Source organism: Conger conger, chromosome 11, assembly GCF_963514075.1.
Source record: "Conger conger chromosome 11, fConCon1.1, whole genome shotgun sequence".
Classification (NCBI taxonomy): domain Eukaryota; kingdom Metazoa; phylum Chordata; class Actinopteri; order Anguilliformes; family Congridae; genus Conger; species Conger conger.
The window spans coordinates 7180701-7204335 of record NC_083770.1 but is presented as its reverse complement, the minus strand read 5'-3'; the positions used below and the strand labels follow the sequence as shown (position 1 = coordinate 7204335).

At 44.4% G+C, this 23635-nt stretch overlaps 1 protein-coding gene across 1 annotated transcript in view; it reads left to right on the top strand.

The window, feature by feature from the left end:
- grid2 (glutamate receptor, ionotropic, delta 2) overlaps window positions 1-23635 on the top strand; it is a 243616-nt gene that overhangs the window by 147913 nt on the left and 72068 nt on the right. The gene's annotated exons all lie outside the window — the stretch shown is intronic.

Below are 23635 nucleotides of genomic sequence, written 5' to 3'. Positions count from 1 at the left end.
CAAGAGAGGCAAGATTAGGAACAGCCCTCCAGCAATGAAATTATCCATTCCTGTTCTTCAGGCACAACTGATGGCTCCAAATTCAAAACCTGGGGAGAAGCAGCTTTTGTTCTTAGTCTTGAGGCATGCCCAGAAGATGGCTTTCATCATGGCACAGTATTACGTGACAGACAACACCGCAACCGCTGACTGATGATGATGCTGTTTGGTGAGCAAATGTGACCTGCTCTATCAAAATCAGTTGCGTTGACCTCAAAACGTATTTCAAGTTTTAGAACATAGAACTAGAAAGGGGAGAATATAATCTTTCTAATGGCACCAACATTTTCAGTATCACCAAACCTAGTAAATTAAGACATGGAGATTGACAGTATTGTTCCTCACAATGAAGATGAAAGCCTAAAACTGGCATTTTTATATAAAAATTGATTTAGGAAGAGTGGGTGGATGGCACAGTAGTGGAGGCATAAAGGTGTAGATACTGGCGTACACGTGGGCTGCGTTAGCATCGAGTAACTCGGAGTTAGGCGCTGACACTGAGCCAACAGGCTCTGCAAAGGAAAAAGGGAAAAATGGAGGTGCAATAAGCCTGGGGCATTTATTACGGTCTGCGGATAGAGGGTCAATAAAGCAACACAACATAACATAAACGGTCCCTACCCTCCAAGACATATCCGAGAAAAGATGGGGTGAACTAAACTAAAGTGGGAGAACAGGAGTGGGAAACGAGTCACAAGGCAGGGGCGAAGCTGGGCGTACCGACTCCTCCACGGAGGTGAAGGTCGGAGACGCCCTCGCTCTCCCTAGGAGCGCTCGTTACGATCGAAGGACGGCGGTCCTCTCCAAGGACACGGCTTTACCTTCCGCTCCCCCCCTCTCGCCCGTCCCCCCGCCCCCCGGCCCGTGCCCGGAGAGGCTCGGCCACGTGACGGGCGCCCGAGGAGAAGCCTGCAGTCTGAGGAGCCGGGACGGGAGCAGGCAGGCCCGTCTGGCCCAACCCCGTCAGGCAGGCGAGGTTAATTCCTTTGATCCTGTGTCTCATTCGATGCGAGAAGATGGGGGGGGGGGGGGGGGGGCGTTTAACAAAGAAAAAAAAGTTTAACAAGAGAGTTCCCCAGCGAGGAGAACCGTGTTCCACCTCGGCTTTTTAATGTACTGAATTTAATTACCACCTTCACGCTTAACGATGTCGACAAACTGGAATCTGATGTGAGCACTAAATACAACTCCTAGAGGGGAAGAAGGTTTCTTGTCTGGGTCTCGTTGTCGGGGAGTTTAATCTCAGCTGTAGATAAAAACAAACACAAGTTCAATCTGGTTTCGATCTCAGTTAAAGGTGGACATTACCTGGGGTTCTAACCGGGTTATTTAGGTCCGAGTAAAGGGCTGCCATTGCGCCACGAAGCACAGAGCTTCACCCGAGGTCCATCTTGGGGAGCCTGTAGCGTAGTGCTTCAGGTACATGACTGGGCCCCGCGATGTCTGTGGCTTGATCTCTGGTATAGCCACAACAAGATCCCTTGAGCAAGACCCTTAACCCCTCATTGTTTCAGGAGGGATTGTCTCCTACTTTGTCTAATCAACTGTAAGTCGCTGTGGATAAAAGCTTCAGCCAAATGACATGTCATGTAATGTAATGTAATGCCTCTGACAAGTTAATAATATACTAGACTGAACTGTGCCCACCTCATTATTTGCCCAGACGTCAACATTAGATGCTGCCAGATACGCAGATGAGCACTTAATGATGCGTTTTATAGTTGGTTAGCTAAAAATAAGAGTATCAGTGGTCTGATTATTATTTTAAGAATATCTTTGCGCAAGGTTAAGCAAATTACTGCACATACCCTAGATAGTTGCTGTTGCTGTCAGCACAGATTAATTTTCCCGAAGAGTACTCTGAAAATCTATAGACTAAAAGCGTAAATTATCAAAGAGGCTGCTCCAAAAGCGGAATATAGCCTTTGCAGCCACAAAATGGGGCCTGCCGTTGCCTGAAAAGGACCGAATTGTCTTCAGAACAGGAGTCGACGGGTAATTTTAGAGGCCAAAACGGTATTTATGGCGTACAGCAGTAGTGCGGTTTAAACAGATGTTTAAGTGCTAGTGGGAAATGGACGGCTTTACGGCCGGGTTTATGGCGAGGAAGGAAGGGTGAGGGTCAAATCCATGTTTTTACCCCCCCCTCCTCGAGCGGCAAGGCCGCGAGGGAACCGGGCGAGGGAACCGGGCGGTGCTGCATATTTCACTGCTAGAGGTCAGCCATCATCGCGCTAGACAGTGCCAATTTATTTATTTTTATTTTTTTATGATCGTTCTTTATTTCCTGTCATGAGTAAGAGCGCCTTTTTTTAAAAAATTTTTATCTTCCTCCGACCGCCTTCCGCCTGTGTTGAAATGGCGGGCCTGGGAAAGGCGACCGGAATAAAGCCGCGGAGATAGGCGCTCGTTTGTACCAGCCGTCCGCCCTGCGAGACTTCCTGCCTGTTTGTACCATCCGCCGTGCGAGACTTCCTGCCTGTTTGTACTGTCCGCACTGCGAGACTTCCTGCCTGTTTGTACTGTCCGCACTGCGAGACTTCCTGTCTGTTTGTACTGCCAGTTCGCCCTGCGAGACTTCCTGCCTGTTTGTACCAGCCGTGGCCTCTCGTTCAGTATTCCTTTAGGAAACGTATACAGTATTTGATTGACGCAAATGACACGCCGCGATGAAATAACACGGGACGAGGAGTCAGGCCCTCCTGGAATTAATTCCCGGTGTCTTCAAATCACTCGACTCGCAAAGGCCCAGATAAAACGAGTATGAAAAATTGATAGTGACACCACTTAAATTAAATATTAACGCCTTTTTACGAAATTACGGACGGGGCAGGAGGGTGAAAGAGCTAATGCGTGCAGGATTCCTGCTGTGATACGACGTATTCAGACCAACTGAACGTGCAACCGCTATACTGGTCCGGCACAAACGTGTAGTCAGCCATACTGCATCATGTTAAATCGTGATGTTGGAATTAATGTGATCGTACATACAGTGGGGTCCAACGGTCTGAGCTCACGAATTAATATTCACTTTTTCGTTACTAATTATATTATCAGCATAAAAATTTGAGTGAAAAGTTGAATCTTTGAAAAATTTTCAATGGGATTTAGGTCAGGTATTTGGTCCATCACTCCTTGCTCCTCTTTGGTCTTTCAGTAGTTCTTGCAATGCTATTTCCAGGATAACACTTTTTTAAAAACATTTTTTGAACATGGTATCAGACTTGCACCCAACTGTCCATCGGGTGAAGACTTGGGACTGTGTCCAAAATGACTTTAATTCACCCTACATATTCTTCTCCTTCATCGTCGTCTTATTCTTTGTCTTCCTCATATTCTTCGTCTTCTTCATCTTCTTGTTTTTCTTCTTCTCATTTCACCATTATCAATATTATCTGATATTTTCATTCTGGCTGTGAAACTGTACCTCAGTTCTGTGCAGCCTTCTGCAGGGAGATTACAGACACCTGATTGGCCAGAGGGGGTGCTATTGCACAGTGAGCCAGGTGTGACCTTGTCATCTAAGCCCCACCCTGCCAGGGCAATTCTGCGGGCAGTCGTGCAGGACCTCCAGTCCCTGGCCGATTTAGTGCTGTCTGTGAGGGGCATTAAAATGGCAAGGAACGAGTGGCATCACATTTCAATGCAACTGGGGCATCCACAAATCCCCAATTTATCCGGGGCACATTTAGCAAACAACGCTACAATATGCAAATACCGCAACAATTTATCCACTGCCGGTAATACTCGAAAGGGAGGGGGTCGGGCGTCAAGAAAGTTGTCCTAGATTCATGAAAATTACATTACGGATAATCAAGCCCCTACACGAAGGAGTTGGCACGGAGTGGAAAAGTGGAGGGTTGTCAGTTGTTCTGGATGTCTGGATTCTGGATGTGCTTCTGTGGAGAAAGAAGAAGCGCGGCCAAACTGGGTCAGAAGGGACGTCGTCGTACGCGGGCAGATCCGTGAAACGCACGAATGACAGGAGAGCTCAAGCCTCCCTCCCTCCCTCCTCCTCCACCTCTTCTATCCATCATCAATTATTTCCCTGCTCGCTGCTTGATGGAATGATTAGAGCTGTCCGTCATGCTGAGTTGTGCTGTGGAAGAGATCCTATTATCGTCTTGATTTCTGAATGCCTTCTTAGGGGGGGCGGGGGTCAGTTCATTTGCTTTAGAATGTTGTAATGCGATTGCAACGAGTACAAAAAAAAAATCTTCATGAAAACGGATAGCATCACAACCACAGTTAAACGCAGAGCTGTATGTAAATATGTACTGTTTGGTTTAATTTTATGATCTTTTTTTTGTTTAGCTGACGCTTTTAAGCAAAGTGATTTAAGCAGGGACAATCCACCCCTTTGGTTGTGCAGATCTTATGGTGGCTACACCGAGGGTGGAACCAGCAACCTTCTGGGTCTCAGTCATGTAGCTTAACCACTGCCTAGTCATGTACCTTAGCCACTAAGCTACAGGCCGCCCCAGTCATGTACCTTAGCCACTAGACTACAGGCTGTCCCAGTCATGTACCTTAGCCACTAGGCTACAGGCTGTCCCACTCATGTACCTTAGCCACTAGACTACAGGCTGTCCCAGTCAAGTACCTTAGCCACTAGACTACAGGCTGCCCCAGTCATGTACCTTAGCCACTAGACTACAGGCTGTCCCAGTCATGTACCTTAGCCACTAGGCTACAGGCTGCCCCAGTCATATACCTTAGCCACTAGGCTACATGCTGTCCCAGTCATGTACCTTAGCCACTAGGCTACAGGCTGTCCCAGTCATGTAACTTAGCCACTAGACTACAGGCTGTCCCACTCATGTACCTTAGCCACTAGACTACAGGCTGTCCCAGTCATTTACCTTAGCCACTAGGCTACAGGCTGTCCCAGTCATGTACCTTAGCCACTAGGCTACAGGCTGTCCCAGTCATGTAACTTAGCCACTAAGCTACAGGCTGCCCCGTGGTGGGAAGTTGTAGGAATTCTCTTACAAGCTCTATTCCTTCGCAATTGTAATGTCATGTAAAAGTATCATGAAAATAACTACATTATGACTACTTTAAAATTAATATTACTTATTGCATTCTTTTATCATTAAATTACTGAATTACTGAATCAAAACATTGTTTACTGCAACTACAGTTAGACACAAAATATATACTACTCAATAGGTTTCTCACGCTCTTACCAACTTACCTTGAAGACCATCTCTGCCAATCACACTGTAAGCAATGTTTTGGTGTTTGGGTATTCATGTGTTTGTGCAGGATCTGAGGGAATTTAGCGTCTAATTGCATTTTAATGTTTCTCATCCCTTGTTTAATTAAGTTGAAGTGGTTTCCATATTTACTGATATACATATACGGTAGGTTCAAACCCCTGTTTATTACTCCCTCCTGTTTCCCTACAGTCTTCCCTGCTCTAATTAGGTATATGCCTGCATGCAGGATACACAGGGAAATACACATTCACGTTAAAGAATTATTATAAAGTTATTTTGAGGATTCTTTGGTTTTGTCTGTGTACGGTAAGGAGAAACGCCATGATATGGTCTGACTATATTCAGAAATATTTTGCAGCTATGATTGGAATGGCAATGTGTTACATTAAGGATTATTTCATTATACATGTAAAGCAATCTTTGAAATACTAATACCTAATTAACTTACATGACCATGATATAGAAGCCACACTCAGCACTCACTATATATATATATAAATATATATATATATATATATAAACACACACACACAGTATATAGAATTACATGCATTGATGTTAACCAAGCATTGGGTGAACACACATATGCTTTGCAAGGCCGAGCTGAAAAACACACATAATTTAACTCACTGCAAGGGTTCTTCGGTGCTTATAGCTAAGTTCCCTTGCTCTCTCAACCTGCCGCCTAATCATCCATGGCTACAAATGATCTTCCTATCGACCTCATGTGATGTGTGATGAGCATTCTTGCAAAAAATGGCTGCTGTGCATCACATGTAGGTAGATTCTACACTATACAGTGGTGGCGTTTGAGACAAGTTTACTGTACCCCTCATCACTGTACAGCAATGTGCGAAAAGAGCTATATAAATGGAAGGAATTATTATTATTATTGTTTTTATTATTATTAGTGAGCGCGCTCGTTATATGGTTGTGCTGGTCGGCTCTTCCATTCAAGATAGCAACCTCAATATCTGACCCATTTCAAAACCAATCTCGGTGCTATTTCGCAGGTCTACTACAATAGCAACGGGCTCGCCAACTACTAGTTTCGCAATGTTGCGGCATTTCTATGTCATGGATACCCTTAAGAAATCGCATAACAAATTCTTACTTTTTTTGTGCAGAAAAACCTCTATTTAAATCCAAAGGATCCTGACACAAGACCACTCATTCTGTCTGAAATTCACATGCTTTTTCTAATTTAATGCTTTCACAGTTTATTACATTTTAATTATTTTGATTATTAATAGGGGGACACAAAGCTAACAAACGAGGTTAACCTAAAGGTCTAAATGAACGTGGGACCGTTATTTTCAGCAACGTTATTGCATGCAGTTGGCAGATAGATGATATTCCATTTCACAGCGACAGCTGTCTCACTGACTGTTCAAAGTGGCAAGCACTCAATTTGTGAAAACATGTCAGGTACAATAAAGAAAGGGCGGCCAAAAATAGACCTGCTATGTTAGGCGTACATAAAACGTACAGCTAAATTGGCTATGTTGGTTTATTAGGTTAGTCATAAACACTAACAAAGCCAGCTAGCTCTAGCTATATGTGAAAACGGCAGTGACAGTATAAATACCAGCTAGTTAACTAGCTAGCTATTGTTAGCTAGGCTATAGTTAGGCTTTTCAAACTAGTTTGCAATCTAACTTGCTAGCTGTTATCTGATATTTCTCATTACACACGACTGCAAATACCCTGTTGATCACAATGGGCGTCTCCTTAGGATTTGACTGAAGAAATGCGTTTCAGACAGCTGAATTATCATTGAAATGGAAAAGTTGAAATGGATGGCCAATTCATGAACCCGCAAAGTGTGACCATTTTTGCGTGATTGGCTGCAAGAACGAGACATGGCAGCTGATTTTGACAGCTGTGCTCAACAAAAACTCGACTAAATATTGAGGTCTTTCAGTAAAAAATGGGAAGGGCTCCATTCAGTTGCATGGCACTGAAGTGTGGAATACAAATTTCTATAAATTGCTTATTATTATTATTTTGCGAGCTAACATTTGGTAATAGCAGAACATTGTATTTCCTTTTGCCGATGGTGAGCTAGTGAACTTTTCGTCGGCGATAATGCAGCTGGATTTTAGTTGCAGCAAGCACTTTTAGCCTGCGTGAAGAACATTTTTCTCACTATTTATTCTCTATTCTCTATTTATTCTTCTTGCATTTCAATGAATACATTTGTTTCTAAACAAAAATGTCATTTTCCATAGCTAAATTATTTTTGCAAGTTAGCTGTGGTAGAAGCAGAATAATACCCTACGTAGCACCACTCTGCCTGGAAATTATTTCCACATTACTGACTCGTTCATAGGGTATTATCCCTTCCTTATTATTATTATTATTATTATTATTATTATTATTATTATTACCTTGTTGTTGCTTCTTCATCGCAGTATGAGTAGAGCAGGGCAGTAATTGTATTCATTTGTTTCTAAGAATGTAATGTGTTTTGTATTGTTATAAACCCCAAATTAATATACAATTTTATTGCAACTGGGAATGAAAAACAAAACCAGCCAGACAATCACACGGATATTGCTGACTCACTTATTTTTCCTGCAGTGGAGGGATTTTCTTGCTGAAGCACTCAAAAGGGAAAATCACTTTTTGCCTGTAATACGACCTTTCGTCACAGTCGAGCAACACTCTAGTTCCACTAATAAACGGGTTACACACAATTCCTCTGCAGTGACCGAAAGAAAAATAAAACTAAGATGGAAGGAGACGTGTTGAGCATTTACAACATAGACATAACTATCTGAGATCGATCCTCAATAAATAGATAAATAAATAGATATATAAATAAATAGAGGCCTTGATGTCCTCCTTGGACCCAGAATTGTCCTCTGTAGTGGACATGCGTTTCTGATCTTAATCTCTACACCTAGACTTTAAGGGACATTCCATATAACCTGTTCGATGGTTTTTCTCCCCACCAGGGAGTTTTTTTACCTTGCTATTTTGGGGATTCGAGTCTGGTGTTTTGTTCTTCTACTACTATAAAGTGTCTTTGTGACAGGCTTCTGTTAAAAGCACTATACAAATAAAACAGAATTGAATTGAATAAAATAACATTTTTTTCACAGACCCTTACGTTATGTAAAAAAATTAAAACACATCTCCCTGATCTCAGGAGGATATGGAGTATAAAATGGTGCATTTACTGTTCATAAACTGATTTAGCTAATGGTGCTATGGATGGCACTAAGGTTGATATGTACAGTATTACACTGCTGACTATAACATGGATGACATATTCAGTGGTACATAGATGATTTAACTAATGGTAATGAATTACATTTTCTAATAAACCTAGCCAAGCATAGTGATCAAGTATTAATATTTGAGTCGTTTCTGTGACAATATTTTATTCATTTTGTTATGAATGCTCACATTTGAAGTAAATCATTTGAACAGCAATTATTTGCGATATGTTGTTTAGCCTACTGGTGTAAATAAATAGAAAATAATCTGAAAGGCAAATAGTTTCTAATTTGTTTCAGTTCAGTTATTCACACATTTGATGTATTCTGACAGGTAGAATTAAATATAAATTGTTGCTGTGACTGTTTATTTAGTTTAGTTCAATGACATTTTCATGAACTCATTCACTCGTATTTACTCAATTTACAATTGAATTTGTGCTTTCAAAAGTGTCAAAACAGTACCTCAGAATGTATTTATTAATTTAGTTCACGGTAGTGCAGTAACACTAGATTGATTTTGACATACATTTGTTTTAGCAACTAATCCTAAAACTACAGCTTTACTGTAATTACACTGTAAGCCTGCTCTATGTTGCTATAAGATATGCGCTAATTGTGTGACAGAGTTGATTGGTCTTTCTCAGTTGTAAAGAAGGCCTGTGATGAATTGGTTCCAGTGGTAGTCTTTCTGTGTCAGTGGGGTGTAAACTGAATGGTGCGATGTGAATGGCATAGAAGGGGAGAGGAAGAGGTTCCCTGCTGAAAATTCCAGCTGAAACCAGCCTAAGCTAGTCACCAGGTGACCAGCCAATATAGTCAGCTAGTCCACCAGTTTGACCGCCTGCTTACTCTACAAGCTTAACCAGCTTTGATGAGCTAGAGACCAACTTTGACCAGCCACAGACCAGTGATGACCAGCTAGACAAGTCACCAAAACACAGCTTAAATCATCTTACACTAGCTGAGAATCCCAGCTGGTCTGTGCTTGACTTTTCAGCAGGGTTATCGATTGTTATCTTTCATATCCCGCTTCTCCCAATATGGAACACCTGCCCCTGGCACAGACACGCAATCCCTCTCTCCTGGGAAGAGCTGTCAGTGCATTCATCTCAGAGGAGGTCCTTTCCTGCACAGCTCACCGCATGTTACAGTGCTGTGCTGCTGACCACGAGGTGCATGTTACAGTGCACGGCTATTTAAATTATCCAACATCAGCCACATCATAAAATTATACATAGTTTCATGTCATAAGATGCCATTTATGACCTTTTCAGCATTCTGCATTTATTTTCATGTCAATGCTGGTACATCCTTGAAGAGTAAACACGAGAGACATTAATAAAGAGGGAGTATTTTCTCCTCCGGTAAACACTCTCATTACTAAAGGAAGGCCGTTACCATGGCAACATAATGCAAGTTAGATTTTATAATACTTGTTTTTTTTTTTTAATCAGCATATCTGATCTTCTCCCGTATTACAGGGGTAATGGCAGTGGTATCCGCTTTGATACTAATACAGGAACCTCCTGTACCTCAAGTGGATAAAATGAAGTGCGGTCTCCGTTAATGGAAACAGGTGCTCAAGACTCACTTTGTTTATACTGGCTGGGGAGAATGTTTTATGGTAGTTCCTTTACATTTTAGAGAGAAATGTACATGGGTAAGCTAATACAGTGTGCTTTATCTCACTCTGTTCGCTTACATGTACTGTTCTTACATAAACATGAGAAATGTCTCCCATCCATTGTGAAGCTTTTTTTATTACTAGTTGGCACTTGTCTCCATGGAAACACGTACAATTGTGCTTAAGTGAAATTCACACATGCCATGGAAGGAAGCTGTTGCATTGATTTACGAAATAAATAAAAAAGATCAGAAGTTAGCTGCACCATTGTGATCTAGCCTGTGCGGTTAATTGGAGCTTTAAATAGTAAGACTGAAAATATAAAGATTCACGTGTACAGCCAATCACTTTCATTTAAATTCTAATTACGTTTTGAAAATGAAAGTAATATCTTCTCGCAACCATTCTAGACACTTTATAAAAATGTTGTCTTAGTTTCTTACACTGGACTGAGGCTTGGAGATTATCTCACTTGAGAAAGGTTAAGAAGAGCGTCAGTGGAGCGACACTCTCACTTAAAAGTGTGCTCTTCCACTGCGAAAAGTAATTTTGGGCCACACAATGGAGGGAATCCATATATTCTCCTAATGTCATATTTTGGTTTCGTATTTTGTGCCTGCCAGAAGAAGGATCACACATCATCGTGCTGAGTCAGGGACCTTTGTCCAGGGCTGTCCTGAGCACAGCTCAGATCTGTTCCGGAACAGTTTTTGAAAAGCGCAGTTTGTGACAGCTATGCAGGAGCAAGCTCGAGAAATTCTATTTAAAAAGTTAGTAGCACAATTATATTCCTCTCTCAAAACTATGTGCTATGTGAAAGGAGCAGACTTCTCAGTGTTAAATGGTGGTAATCTTTCACAAAACTGTCCTGTGTGAATATTTCTAAATGCCCAGACTTCAGCTAATTATTGTCTCATTTGACTTTGAATCTTTTAATTGATTTGTGCTGGTAACCTGTTAAATAGTACAGTGTCGAGGGTCTTTTAGGTTGGCACAAAAGATAGCAGTGAGGCAGATATGATGTTTTCTTGGAATTTATTTTTCCACCACCAGGTGTTGAGGCATCCAAAATGCAAGAAATGCAGAAAAATGACAAAAAGGAAATAAAGGAAATAATAGAAAAAAAATGTTTATATAAAGCTATGGCTACATCAGCCAAACAAAAGTACTTGAATAAAGTCAGACTTCAATAATAATAATAACCATGGTGATAATAATTAGACCATACCTCACACAACTGAGAGATAAGGAGGACCTAGGCATTGGTTCCTTCCCCATAGAGATCTCCAAACAAATGAAATGCCTTTCTTTTTAACAGGTAGACATGACCACCCCAAATTGGCACACACCATGACATTCCATAAACACAGGGGTGTTTACATATCACAACACAAATCTGTATTAAAGAGCATTTAAAAAGGTACCTATTACACAAACACTACACCAGGCCTTTAAGTTTACAACAGTACATGGACACATGCCATTAAACTCACAGTAAGTGTTACACAACACATAATTGATTTTACAAAGACGCAAATGCGCCGATCGCGAACGTACCCAACCATATAGCTGTCCCAGGATGGGAGCGCGCTTCCCTAGAAGCACCAGGAAGAGAGCCAGCCGATATGGCGGTAAGAAGTTATGTCTCTAAATCACTGCATTTAACAAAGCACTGTACATTAAATAAATAACTTATGCTCACAGACGTTGTCCAAAGGCCCATACCTTTTGGTTAACATGTATATTTTATCAGAGCACGACCTAGTTTTTGCATAAACGAGTGAATGACTTAATGAACGAATGTGCGTGAAATGTTTGGCGAGGTCTATCCGCATGTGTGCACCCATCCATTTATACTCACACAAACTCAACACGTAACACATATCACAGTACTAGTGAATACTAGTGGAGGGAACATATGCACTTTATGACGCAAGTCCATAATTAATAAAAACGCATATAAAAGTTCAGTGCGGCCACAATAAGAACGCGTGAGGATGCCCCAATGAGCCATGGCATCACACTCCCCCCTCCTTAAGCTTGGCACTCCTTGTAGAGGCAGGACAAGAAATCAGCAGTCACATTGTCCTTTCCAGGCTCATACTGGACAGTAAACGTGTACGGCTGCAATGACAAGTATCACCTTGTAACCCGGGCATTGCTGTCCCTCATGCGATTCAGCCATTGCAGTGCCCGGTGATTGGTCTCTATCACAAACTCTTTCCCCATCAAGTAGTATTTCAGAGTGTCCAGCGCCCACTTGATGGCCAGACACTCCTCCTCTACCGTGGAATACCTAGTCTCTCGAGGGAAGAGTTTTGTGAGGATGGCTTGCTTTACCTTGGTGTAGTCTCTGCCATAGGCGGCACGGGCCTTCCCTGACAGCAGGGGAACGAGATACACGGCCCAACTTTCCATTGGCCACTGGTTTGCCAGAGCGATCCTCTCGAATGTGGTCAAGTAATGTTCGATGTCCTCATCTTCAGAAAAGGGGGTCATCTTGGGTGGACTCCATCTGAAATGTACTGGTGGGGCGCAGTTTAACGGCCTGGATGTACCTGACATAGGGCTGGCAGACCGTGGTTTGGCAAAGGTGCGAAGTCCGGTGACTGGCGCGCTTCATCCTCTTCCTCCGGGGGCTGGCGGTCCAGGTTCTCATTGCTCACCAATGTCTGCAGCTGTCGGAACTGGTGATGCATTGTCTGCCACCTCTGGTTCTGCTGCTGAGTCATCCGCTCCCATCTGTCCTCTCTGGTTTGCTGGGCTTGGATGAAGGAGGTCACTGCAGACTCAAGCCTGGATAGGCGGTCCTCTGGAGGTGCGGACTGCGGTCTGGAATGGGCGTCACCATCCGGCGCTGAAGGGGGCGCTGTCGTTGCCCCTCTGCTGGTTCCTCTCTGTGCCGCCGCGGTGGCTTGCCACGTTCGTTGAGACGTTGTTGCTCTTGAGTGCCGACCCTAGCGGACCACTGGATCCCACCGCTGCCACCAAATTCTTAAATAGTATAGAGTGTCGAGAGTCTTTTAGGTTGGCACAAAAGATAGCAGTGAGGCAGATATGACGTTTTCTTGGAATTTCTTTTTCCACCACCAGGTGTTGAGGCATCCAAAATGCAAGAAATGCAGAAAAATGACAAAAAGGAAATAAAGGAAAATAATAGAAAAAAAAATGTTTATATAAAGCTATGGCTACATCAGCCAAACAAAAGTACTTGAATATAGTCAGACATAACCCTATTTACTTTCTCTTGTGAAACATCTAACCCCATGTTAATGCTCCTTTGGGAAGCAATGTGCACGTTCAAGGTGACAAGTGTCTCATGCTTCCCCTTTGGACTGTAATTTAGTGAGTTGGATTTAGTGATTTTGGAATGTTACTTGAAGATCTGGTCCTTGATTTGATTACACAGATCACACAACCTCCTGTTGATGTGCGTTACTTCTAAAACAGTGTGTTCTGCTAGGATGGGTGTGAGAAGCCTAGACTCCAGACACACCACAGTGTTTGTGTGTATGTGTGTGTGCGTCCGTGCATGCATAAAGATGTGCGTTTGTGTGTGCATGTGTACACGTGTGTGTCCGTATATTCATTCATGCTTGTATGTGTGTGTGAGTGTAAACATGTGCGTCCGTGCATGCCTTCATGCTTGTGTGTATGTGTGTGTGTATGCATGTGTGTGTCTGTGCATGCATGCTTGTGTGTGTATGCATTTGTATATTTGTGTGTCCATATATATTAATTAATGCTTGTGTGTGTGTGTGTGTGTGTGTGCATGTGAGTCTGTGTGCATGCGTGTGGGAGTCTGTGCATGCATTCATGTGTGTGTGTGTGTGTGTATACGTGTGTATATATTAAGGCATATGTTTGTATGTCAGGATATTTGTGTGCATGTATGGGTGCATACATTTGTATGCATGTGTGCTTGTCTGTGCGTGTGAGAGAGAGAGAGCGGGAGAGAGAGGGAGGGGGAGAGGGAGAGAGAGGGGGAGAGGGAGGGAGAGAGAGGGAGAGAGAGGGGGAGAGGGAGAGAGAGGGAGAGAGAGAGAGATGGGGAGAGGGAGAGAGAGGGAGAGAGAGGGAGATGGGGAGAGGGAGAGAGAGGGAGAGAGAGGGGGAGAGGGAGAGAGAGAGATGGGGAGAGGGAGAGAGAGAGAGGGAGAGAGAGGGGGAGAGGGAGAGAGATGGGGAGAGGGAGAGAGAGGGAGGGAGAGAGAGAGAGATAGGGAGAGGGAGAGAGAGAGGGAGAGAGGGGGAGAGGGAGAGAGAGAGATGGGGAGAGGGAGAGAGAGAGAGAGAGAGAGAGAGAGAGGGGGACAGAGAAAGCAAAGGTGGGTGGGGCCTATGGACAATGCTTAATTGCGGAAGGTAGCGTACGTCATCTCCAATAAGGAGTGTGCCAGGCCTGTTCCTCCTTTCTCCTCCAGTCGTTCCTGACTCAGTGCCTCGGTACGATCTGAATCTGCGAGCGCCTGACGGAACCCGCCGGATGAGCCTCAAATTGATTCGCGGCGATACCATCTCGGAAAAGGCTGGTTATCTTTAAAAAATAATTTGCTTTGCAGGGTGCCGAAGCGGTTTCATACGGAGCGAGTGGGCACGGGCACATCCCTGTACTGTCCGTACGTATGCGCCGGTGGATTGAGCACGCAGATATTACGGCACAGCATTCATTTCCTGTCTCCGGCACGCTACTTCCTGAGGAGGCCAGGCCTGATGAAAGCAATAACTCTCGGGGGCTGGAGATGCTCGGACATGTTTTAACGGAGAATAGATTGCTTCGCGTATGAATCACCGGCCTCGTTGTTCAAACACCGGTGTTTCTCGATTCACCTCTGCTCCCAGACTCGCTAACCGGGGCCTCACGCCGGCGGAAACGTCGCTGACCGCCCGTCGTTCAATTTGCAATTTCACAAAGTCCATCCGATCTAATCTCTCACTTACCTCGAGGACTGAATGACATACATTGATACACGCGGAGATACATCCGTACAGGACATCCGTAACATTCCTATTCTGTTTACACATCGGCTGCTGTAATTTATATGAAAATATTCCGGAATGTTCTGGGAGACGTTGGCTAAGACACACACTCGGGGACTTGTGGGCTGTCTCGACCCACGGAAATGACTAAATCCCATTTGACGCTTCAGCGGGGAGATGATATTCGAAGACGGTGCGAATCGATCAGTTTTTCGTATAGCTGTTTGTTTTCTCTCGCCACTCCCGGGAGACCTATCCCAGACTGCCGTTCCCGCTCTACATCTGGAGTCGGTTTGCCACCCCCCCGCACCACCACCACCTCCCCCTCCTTCTCCTCCCTGTCCTCCTTCTCCCCCTCCTTCCTCCTTCTCCTCCTTTTCCCCCTCCTTCTCCCCCCCCCCCCCCGTCCAGACAGCTGCAGCTAAAGAGATCTCTTATGAGCGTTGGCATTTATTTATTTTTATTTTGATGATTTATTGCGTTCAAATTTTCCGGGGTGGCTGCACGGCGAGATAGCACTTTGAGAGCCGGGCCCGGGCTTCAAAGCGTAAACTGTATGCAAATTGATGGCATTATTTGCCAGCTAGCCTCATAATGGGATACTTGATGGGTTGAATAAATTGCAGTCGCTCGGAACCGGGCCCTGGCGCTGCACCAGGAACATAAAGGTGACGCGCGGAGGGAACCACGCTTCCCGACATGGCCGCCGCCTTTTCCTTAAGTTATTTATCACCGGGGCACTCTGGGAAAAAAGCAAAATGAAATAAATAAAACTAACAGCGCTCATCAGAAACTACAATCTGGGGCTCCGGAAGGTGCCTGGGAAGATTTCAAGCTTTACAAGGTACCGACGTATAAACCTTTGAATGTTCAGCGCCGGTAGCTTCAAAGTGCTTATTTGAAGTTGCTTTTTAGCTGCTGAGTGCCGGAGAATCGGAGTGTGTGGAAGGCTTGCCCGCGCGAGGGGCTCCTTCCTGCTTTTATTCGTCCATCTTTTGTTCGACCCTCGCTTCGCCTTGAGTAGTTTCATTTTCTTCAACAAAAACAATATACCTGCGCTCTCAAAAAAGGATGTGTTAATATCCAGCACGCTTTTTCTTTTTGTGTTTGTACTTTCGTGGGACTTTCAACACATTTTGTGTCAAAGTTACTACTTCTGTGTTACAAGTGTACAAAATGTACGTATGTGTTAAAAAGCAAACCTTTTAACACAGACTGTGTTGGAAGTAACACAAAATGTGTTGTCCTGACTTTAACTAAACACGGAGGTGTGGTAAAAATGGCAGGTTATGTGTGTGCTGCCGTTTCAAAGTTATGCCGTCGCAGTTTGCCTTGTTTTTCTGTAAACGGGGGAGCCCAGTCCTTGGTATGAGATGGCAGTTCTTCATGACTGTTGGTATTCTGGCTCTATTTCAATGGCTCGCAATCTCAGAGGTGCAAAAAAGCATTAAATTGCCCAAAGTGTATAAGTAAGGCAGCAGTTAGACAAGCACAGGGCTTAATTGCTCCAGTGGCATACAAACCGTCTCGGGCCCTACCTAACATCAGCATAATAGGGCACCCTTTTGCACTGTAACGAGATTACTGAAAATGGCAATGACCTTATTGGCCTCAATGGCTTTTTGGGAAGTAAGAAAAAAAGAACCGCATTATAAACCTATGACCGACTGTTCATTTGCATCTCTGAACCTGTGTGTCAGCGAGCTGTCTGTAGATGACACGCGGGTTCACAGATGCAAATGAGCGGCCGTCGATTTGGAGCTGGAGGAAGGCTCGCAGAGGCACAGACTTAAAAAGGTCACACGCAAAATTCTCTTAAATTAGGGCCCAGATAATCATACGCGCCTGGCACGCTGCATCTCACACTCCCACTCACTGCCCGGGTGACAGCACTGCTTTGATTAGCCCTTAACGAGAGGTGCGGCTCCCGCTCCCAACAAGCGCCAAACGTGGACTGTTCTTTTCTCCTTCTGATTACTGTGCCGATTCTACTTGAAATGAGCCGGTTAGCTGCCGCTAACTGTCAGGTGCTATGTGCAGCAGCAAAGTCAGTTCTCATTGGAAGCATTTCGGATGGCATTGTCCTTAGAGCAGCACCGACCCTGGTCCTAGTTAGCTACAGGGTCTGCTGGCTTTCGTCGTCACTCTGCACTTCATTAATCATTTTGACCAGTTGGTTACGCACTTAACTCACCTCACCTGGTTGCCGGGGTCTCAACAGGATGCTGATTTTAAGATGAAAACAAAAGGACCAGGACCGGGGTTGGAGACCGCTGCCTGAGCGTGAAGGGTCGGGGGGACGCGGTTGGGCCCGGCGGTGGGCTTCACTGTGCAGGGTCTCCTCCCGCCTGGGCCGGGCCCAGCCCGCTCTCCCCCAGCGCCTGAGAGAGGCAGAGGGAGAAAGGTCCGCGCAGTCACCCCGGGATTAATTTACGGCCGTTTCCAGCAACCGTGAAGGGCCCTTCCCGATGTTTCATGGCTGTTTCTGTGATTGAAAATGCGCTTTAGCCTGAGTGCCCTGCGCTTTAGCCTGAGTGCCCTGCGCTTTAGCCTGAGTGCCCTGTGCTTTAGCCTGAGTGCCCTGCGCTTTAGCCTGAGTGCCCTGCGCTTTAGCCTGAGTGCCCTGCGCTTTAGCCTGAGTGCCCTGCGCTTTAGCCTGCGTGCCCTGCGCTTTAGCCTGAGTGCCCTGCGCTTTAGCCTGAGTGCCCTGCGCTTTAGCCTGAGTGCCCTGCGCTTTAGCCTGAGTGCCCTGTGCTTTAGCCTGAGTGCCCTGCGCTTTAGCCTGAGTGCCCTGTGCTTTAGCCTGCGTGCCCTGCGCTTTAGCCTGAGTGCCCTGCGCTTTAGCCTGAGTGCCCTGTGCTTTAGCCTGAGTGCCCTGCGCTTTAGCCTGAGTGCCCTGTGCTTTAGCCTGAGTGCCCTGCGCTTTAGCCTGAGTGCCCTGCGCTTTAGCCTGAGTGCCCTGCGCTTTAGCCTGAGTGCCCTGCGCTTTAGCCTGAGTGCAAAAAAATACAAAATGGAACTCAGGCACTTCAGGGGAGTCAAATGGTGGAACGTAATTTGAATCACTGCATTTTTTTATTAAGTGCATGGGTTAACACCAGTTTATTCACAGAGCCTGTCAAAAAGAACATCCCCCTCCCCCTCATCTCAATCTGGAAGTATTTTCCCAATTCCTTTGACTCATTTTCAAAAAGACTAAAAAAACAACACAAAGACCTAAACTGCTTATTTCTTTGTCAAAATGAATACAATTGTGTCTAATCAGGTAAGGATATTACGTGAGTGCAACAGAGCGCATTACAGAATAGCCGAGTTGGAACATTATTTTTAGTCATTGAAGCATAATAACTTAAATGAATCTCTAACAAATAAAATGAATACATTTATGCTTTGAGGTGTTGTACACCACCCCCATAGGACTAAGGTATGATGGTAGTTCATTGTCACAGTGTAAAACAAATGCAGTTACAACATGTATGAGCCATTCAAACAGTGGAGAAAATGTCCTCTGTTATAAAGCCTGTTTTGCCAGGTATTGAACCCAGTTTTAAATGGCAGCTCACAAGTTTATAATCCTTTTCTTTCTCATTTTGTGTGGCACAATGGCCAATAACGTTCTGATCATAATGCTGATGTTTTGTCGCGCTTTCTCGTGATTAAATCAGCAAATAAGACCATGACTAGAAACTGCTGACAATCGATGCAGATTTTGACATAATCTCCAGCTGTCTCCTTGTAGTTGTTTACACTGATGCATTGACTGCCTTGTATTATCAGGGGGACAAAGCTGTTTGCAGAAAGGACAACTGACTTGGCATAAACATTGGGCATAATGACAGAAAGCAGAGCTTGAACTGGGCACCCATAGAATAGTGGTTAAGGTACACGTTTGGGGCCTGCAAAGTTAGTGGTTTGATCCCCACTGTAACCACGATAAGATCCGCACAGCCGTTGGGCCCTTGAGCATGGCCCTAAACCCTGCATTGCTCCAGGGGGATTGTCTCCTGCTGAGTTTAACAAACCATAGGTTACTTTTGATAAAAGCGTCAGCTAAATTACATTTAATGTAATGTAACTTGAAGGCTGACTTCAGAAGACAATTTAGCTTCATATCTCGTATATTAACATGGCGAAACATTAAAAATTATTATTTTACATTGTGACAATTATTCAAAGGATTTCACCCTAATACAACATTATTGTGGTTGTCGGGATATCTTAAAGACATATCTCTGACACCTACCAAATCCTTATACACTCAGGTATGTTGGGCATAGACTGGACCTGGAGTGGTGATGTGCATGGAATAAAGCGGCATGGAAATGATCTTCATTTACATCTGAATAACAAATCTCAACTTTTTTATCAGGACTTTTGAAGCAGATTGAAATAGCATGATAGTACAGATTCCACTGTGCGCTCTTTATGATCGCACCAGTAAAGAGGTGGATCATTCCATGACATAACATGATTAACACGTTAAACATTACACAACAAACGACAGCTCAAGCTAGATCTTGAAACGGCTAGTAGCTGGTTGACCAGTTCAGACCAGCTCCATACTCAACATGGTTTGACCAGCTGGTAGCTGGTCATTTCAAGCTGGTTTTAGCTGGATTTTACACCAGGGAGTCGCTTGAGTTGTATAGGGTTTTCTAGCTTTGCTTTGTATCGTTAAGAGACTGAGTTAAAGGTACTGAAGACCTGTATGAACTGCTTCACAATTTAGCTTGATTTCAGATTTTAATTAATGTGTAGCTGGTTCGACTACTCGCTTGTTTACCATCTACTCCTGGTCTCTAATTGCTATCGAGGTATTGAAACGTGAATATCAAGCTAGCTAGCAAGTGACAAAATCTACTTTTGTTTTAGAAAGCTGTTCAAAACATTTGTGCCGGGTGATGCACGTTCATGTTCTGATTTTGGGGCAGTGACTGCTGTCCACGGGTCCCGGTCATGGCTGAACAATCTTCTTCTCAGCACACACGCAGGCAGCGGGGTGTCAGTGTTAGCTGAGGCAGCTAATGCGTTGTTGCTGCCTTTCACGCTTCTGCAGTTGTTCATCTGTATACCCGGTCTCAAAATGACGGGGAGTAATGCGCTCGTAAAAATTATACATTAAACTTTAATCCTTCTGCAAAGTCTCCAAATGATCCGCTTGCAGTATCTGTGTTTTGCAGACAATGATCGGTTACCCAAAAGCTGGCTATTTGAGTGCAGTATCTTGTTTCTTTACTTTTTTTTTTTTTTCTATGGGAAGGGGACAGAGAACTGGGTCTTGGACGAATTATTGAGGTTCTCGCCTGTTGGGTGCTCTGGGAAATGGGCAAAGCTTTTTAAAATACTTAACTCTTGAGAGTGGTTGTGGTTTTCCCAGTGACCTGGATCACTCAGGATTTGTCATGATGGAAGGTGGACAGCTTTGACATTACATTTTTGACTGTGTTAATGGTGAACAGTTAGACAGATAAAACCTTCAAAAGCAAGAGCAAGAAAACCGCATAAGGCTATACCGTACACTTCCATCTCTTATTCGCTTGCACTATTTGCATTCTTTCATTTCTGTTTGGCTTGCATTTAGTCGTTAGACAATAAATCAAATAAATAATGAAATGAAATACAAGTCAACATTTTAGCTGAAGTCTATAAAGAGCGACTCTTTGAAAACAGCTCCGTACTGCACAAACAAGATGGAGTCCCACAGGGCCCGACTTTGATCACGTGTTCTCTCATCTCCTAGCTGTCCTCCAACTGTGCTCATGGTCCAACCTTGTTTTCTCCCAATTCATCTCAGCTTTCTGTTAGATCATGTTATTTCAGCCGGTCCTGAATGATTACTCGCTGTGTGTGTGTGTGCGCGCACGTGTGTGTGTGTGTGCGCGTGTGTGTGTGTGTGTGTGTGTGTGTGTGCGTACGTGTGTGTTGCATCCCTGCGTCTGTGTTGTATGATTGTATTAAGGTGTGTGTTCACAAGTATGTCAGGATATTTGTGTGTATATTTGTGCATGTGTGTGTACGTGTGTGTGTGTGTGTGTGTGTGTGTGTTTGTGTTCAAGTCTGCGTCAACATCGATGGACTGTCATAAGCAAGCAGTGTGTTTGTGTGTGTGTGCGTGTGTGGGTGTCACATCCCTGCATGTGTGTTGTATGATTGTATTAAGGTGTGTGTTTAAAGATATCTCGGGATATTTGTGTGTATATTTGTGCAGGTAGTGTGTGTGTGTGTGTGTGTGTGTGTGTGCGTGTCTGTGTATGTGCTTCCCAGGCTGCCAGTGCACGTGAGCATATGTTTGTGTGTGTGTGTGTGTGTGTGTGCGTGTCTGTGTATGTGCGTCCCAGGCTGCCAGAGCACGTGAGCGTATGTTTGTGTTTGTGAGAGACGTGCTCTCCCCCTGGCCCCGCCGGTAGGTTGAGCCTACGTTCGGGAACCCGGCAAGAACGGATCTCCTGATTCTGACCCGCGTGGAACGGGAGGCTTTTAGCTGAGACACTGCGGGCCCCGGGGTAGAACATCACATTACCATCAGCATCATTTCAAAACATCAACATCCTACAGTCAGGAAAACGGAACGCAATCAGTCTCCCGCGCCCACCCCTCCAAACGCTGCCTCACCGCCGGGCGACGACTTCACAGGAGGCCTGATCTTTCTCCGCAATAAATATGTTGCGGTTTGTTTTTCTTCTATAAACCAAACCCTGCCGCGGAGCTTTTAGCATATACTGTGTGCCCATTGATCTGGTTTTATTCAAGGCAATGGTACAGATGTTTAGATTTTATAAGTGCTACGACGGGTGTGTGCTTTTGTGTGTTCAGGGAGGACGGCCTGCATTTTCAGCCCCCTTGTTGTGCTTTGTCGTCTAAAGTTGGTTGCAGTTGCAGTCGTATTTGTATTCGTATTGCATTTGCATTTGCATTTCTTGGTACTGTCGTCAGTCCTAGATTCTGGCTGAATTATTGCCTGTTTGCCCTTAAATAATATTCATGGTTGTACTCTGTATGTTCTATGACCTTGACATGCACGTCTTTTGTGGAATGTAATCGAATGTAATATGCGTGGGCATGCGTGTTTTCATTTTAAAGTTTGAAGTTGATCTCATTGTGTATGTTTACAGTATGGCTTATTTCTCCAATGAAAACTGCTTTCCTGCCAGCAAATAATAGCTGTGTGCATTATATGGCAAAACATAACATTAACCTGTTGTCTTTAAGCCGGCTCCTGCTTTGACTGCCTCAACACTGTGTTGTGCTCGGTGAGCCTGCAGCCATGAGAAAATGGCCGCCGTGTATTTTGGGGGGACCGAACGCAGGTGCGGCTACCGCTCTGTTGCTACGATTGCAGCCACCTCTCCAGACGAGCAGCACACACACGCAGCCCGCCGGACATATGAGCTGGCGTCAACTGACAATTTCCTCCCGAAGACGGATAAACCCAGAAGACTATTGCAAAGATAGCTGCTGTCAAACATTTTATTGAGTCTGGGTTGCCGAGGGGGAGCTCGACGGCCGGCACTTATTACACATAAGAACACGATGATCCGCGAGGTACAAGGATAAATGAAGCTAATTTTTAACAGCCTTCCTCACAGAGACGCCTCAGACTCCACATATCCATCATTGATCCGCCGCGTTGTCCCTCTCGGGCTTTCCCGATCTTACCGCCGCGCGGACCGATACTATTTGCATTTGTCGGGAGAGCATGCGGGCGAGTGTGTTTAATGCCAAATGGCAATACAACAAACCCCAATTCTTTTAATAACGCAGCTTGATGAATTATTAAAACACCGAGGTAGTACACGTATCTAATACTTTAGGGGTAAGCGGGGAAATATGACACAAGAGAAAGTGTAAATAGGTGTGTTAAGTGATATCACTACTAGGAATGCGGCCGTGAAAAAGTCGCATCATGGTTATACATGTAGTTCTGCATTTATCTGCTTGCAATAACGTACAATACCCACTGGTATGGGGTCCTGCCCTCTTCTACTGTATCTGTAATGCACATAACCATGGTATACCTTTTAGTGGCTATATTTTGGGGTCAAAAGTTTTTATCTGTGTGAACTGTCCAGTTTTAGAACGTCGGTTCTCGGCAGCCAGCGTTTCGAAAACGGAGTGTGTCGAATCTTAAGCCCGGAGTTTTAGAGCAATTACTGATTTAACGTTACAGTTAACTCGGGTTGTCATGGAAACAATCTTTTGTTTGTTTACCCGGCATATTGGTGTTGACTGCCCAGTCCATACTCATGGACGTTTTGAGACTTAAACACGGACGTTCAGAGATTTCTCTAGTCTTGTCTCGTCTTGTCTTGGCTGTTTGGTGGAGACAGGGCTTTAAACAAGCCTCATGCTGAGCTTTAATAGAACATTCAAAGTCATTGAGTATGTCCCTGATATGCAAAGTTGAAGCTTTAAATGTTATTTCAATTTGAGAATGTGAAACTCTGTTTTGCCTTTTACTCAGCTTCACATTAACAGCGCTGGTTCATTCTTTATTCCTCAAAGTAAGGAAATAATATCCGCACATTAGCATGCTATTAATGCTC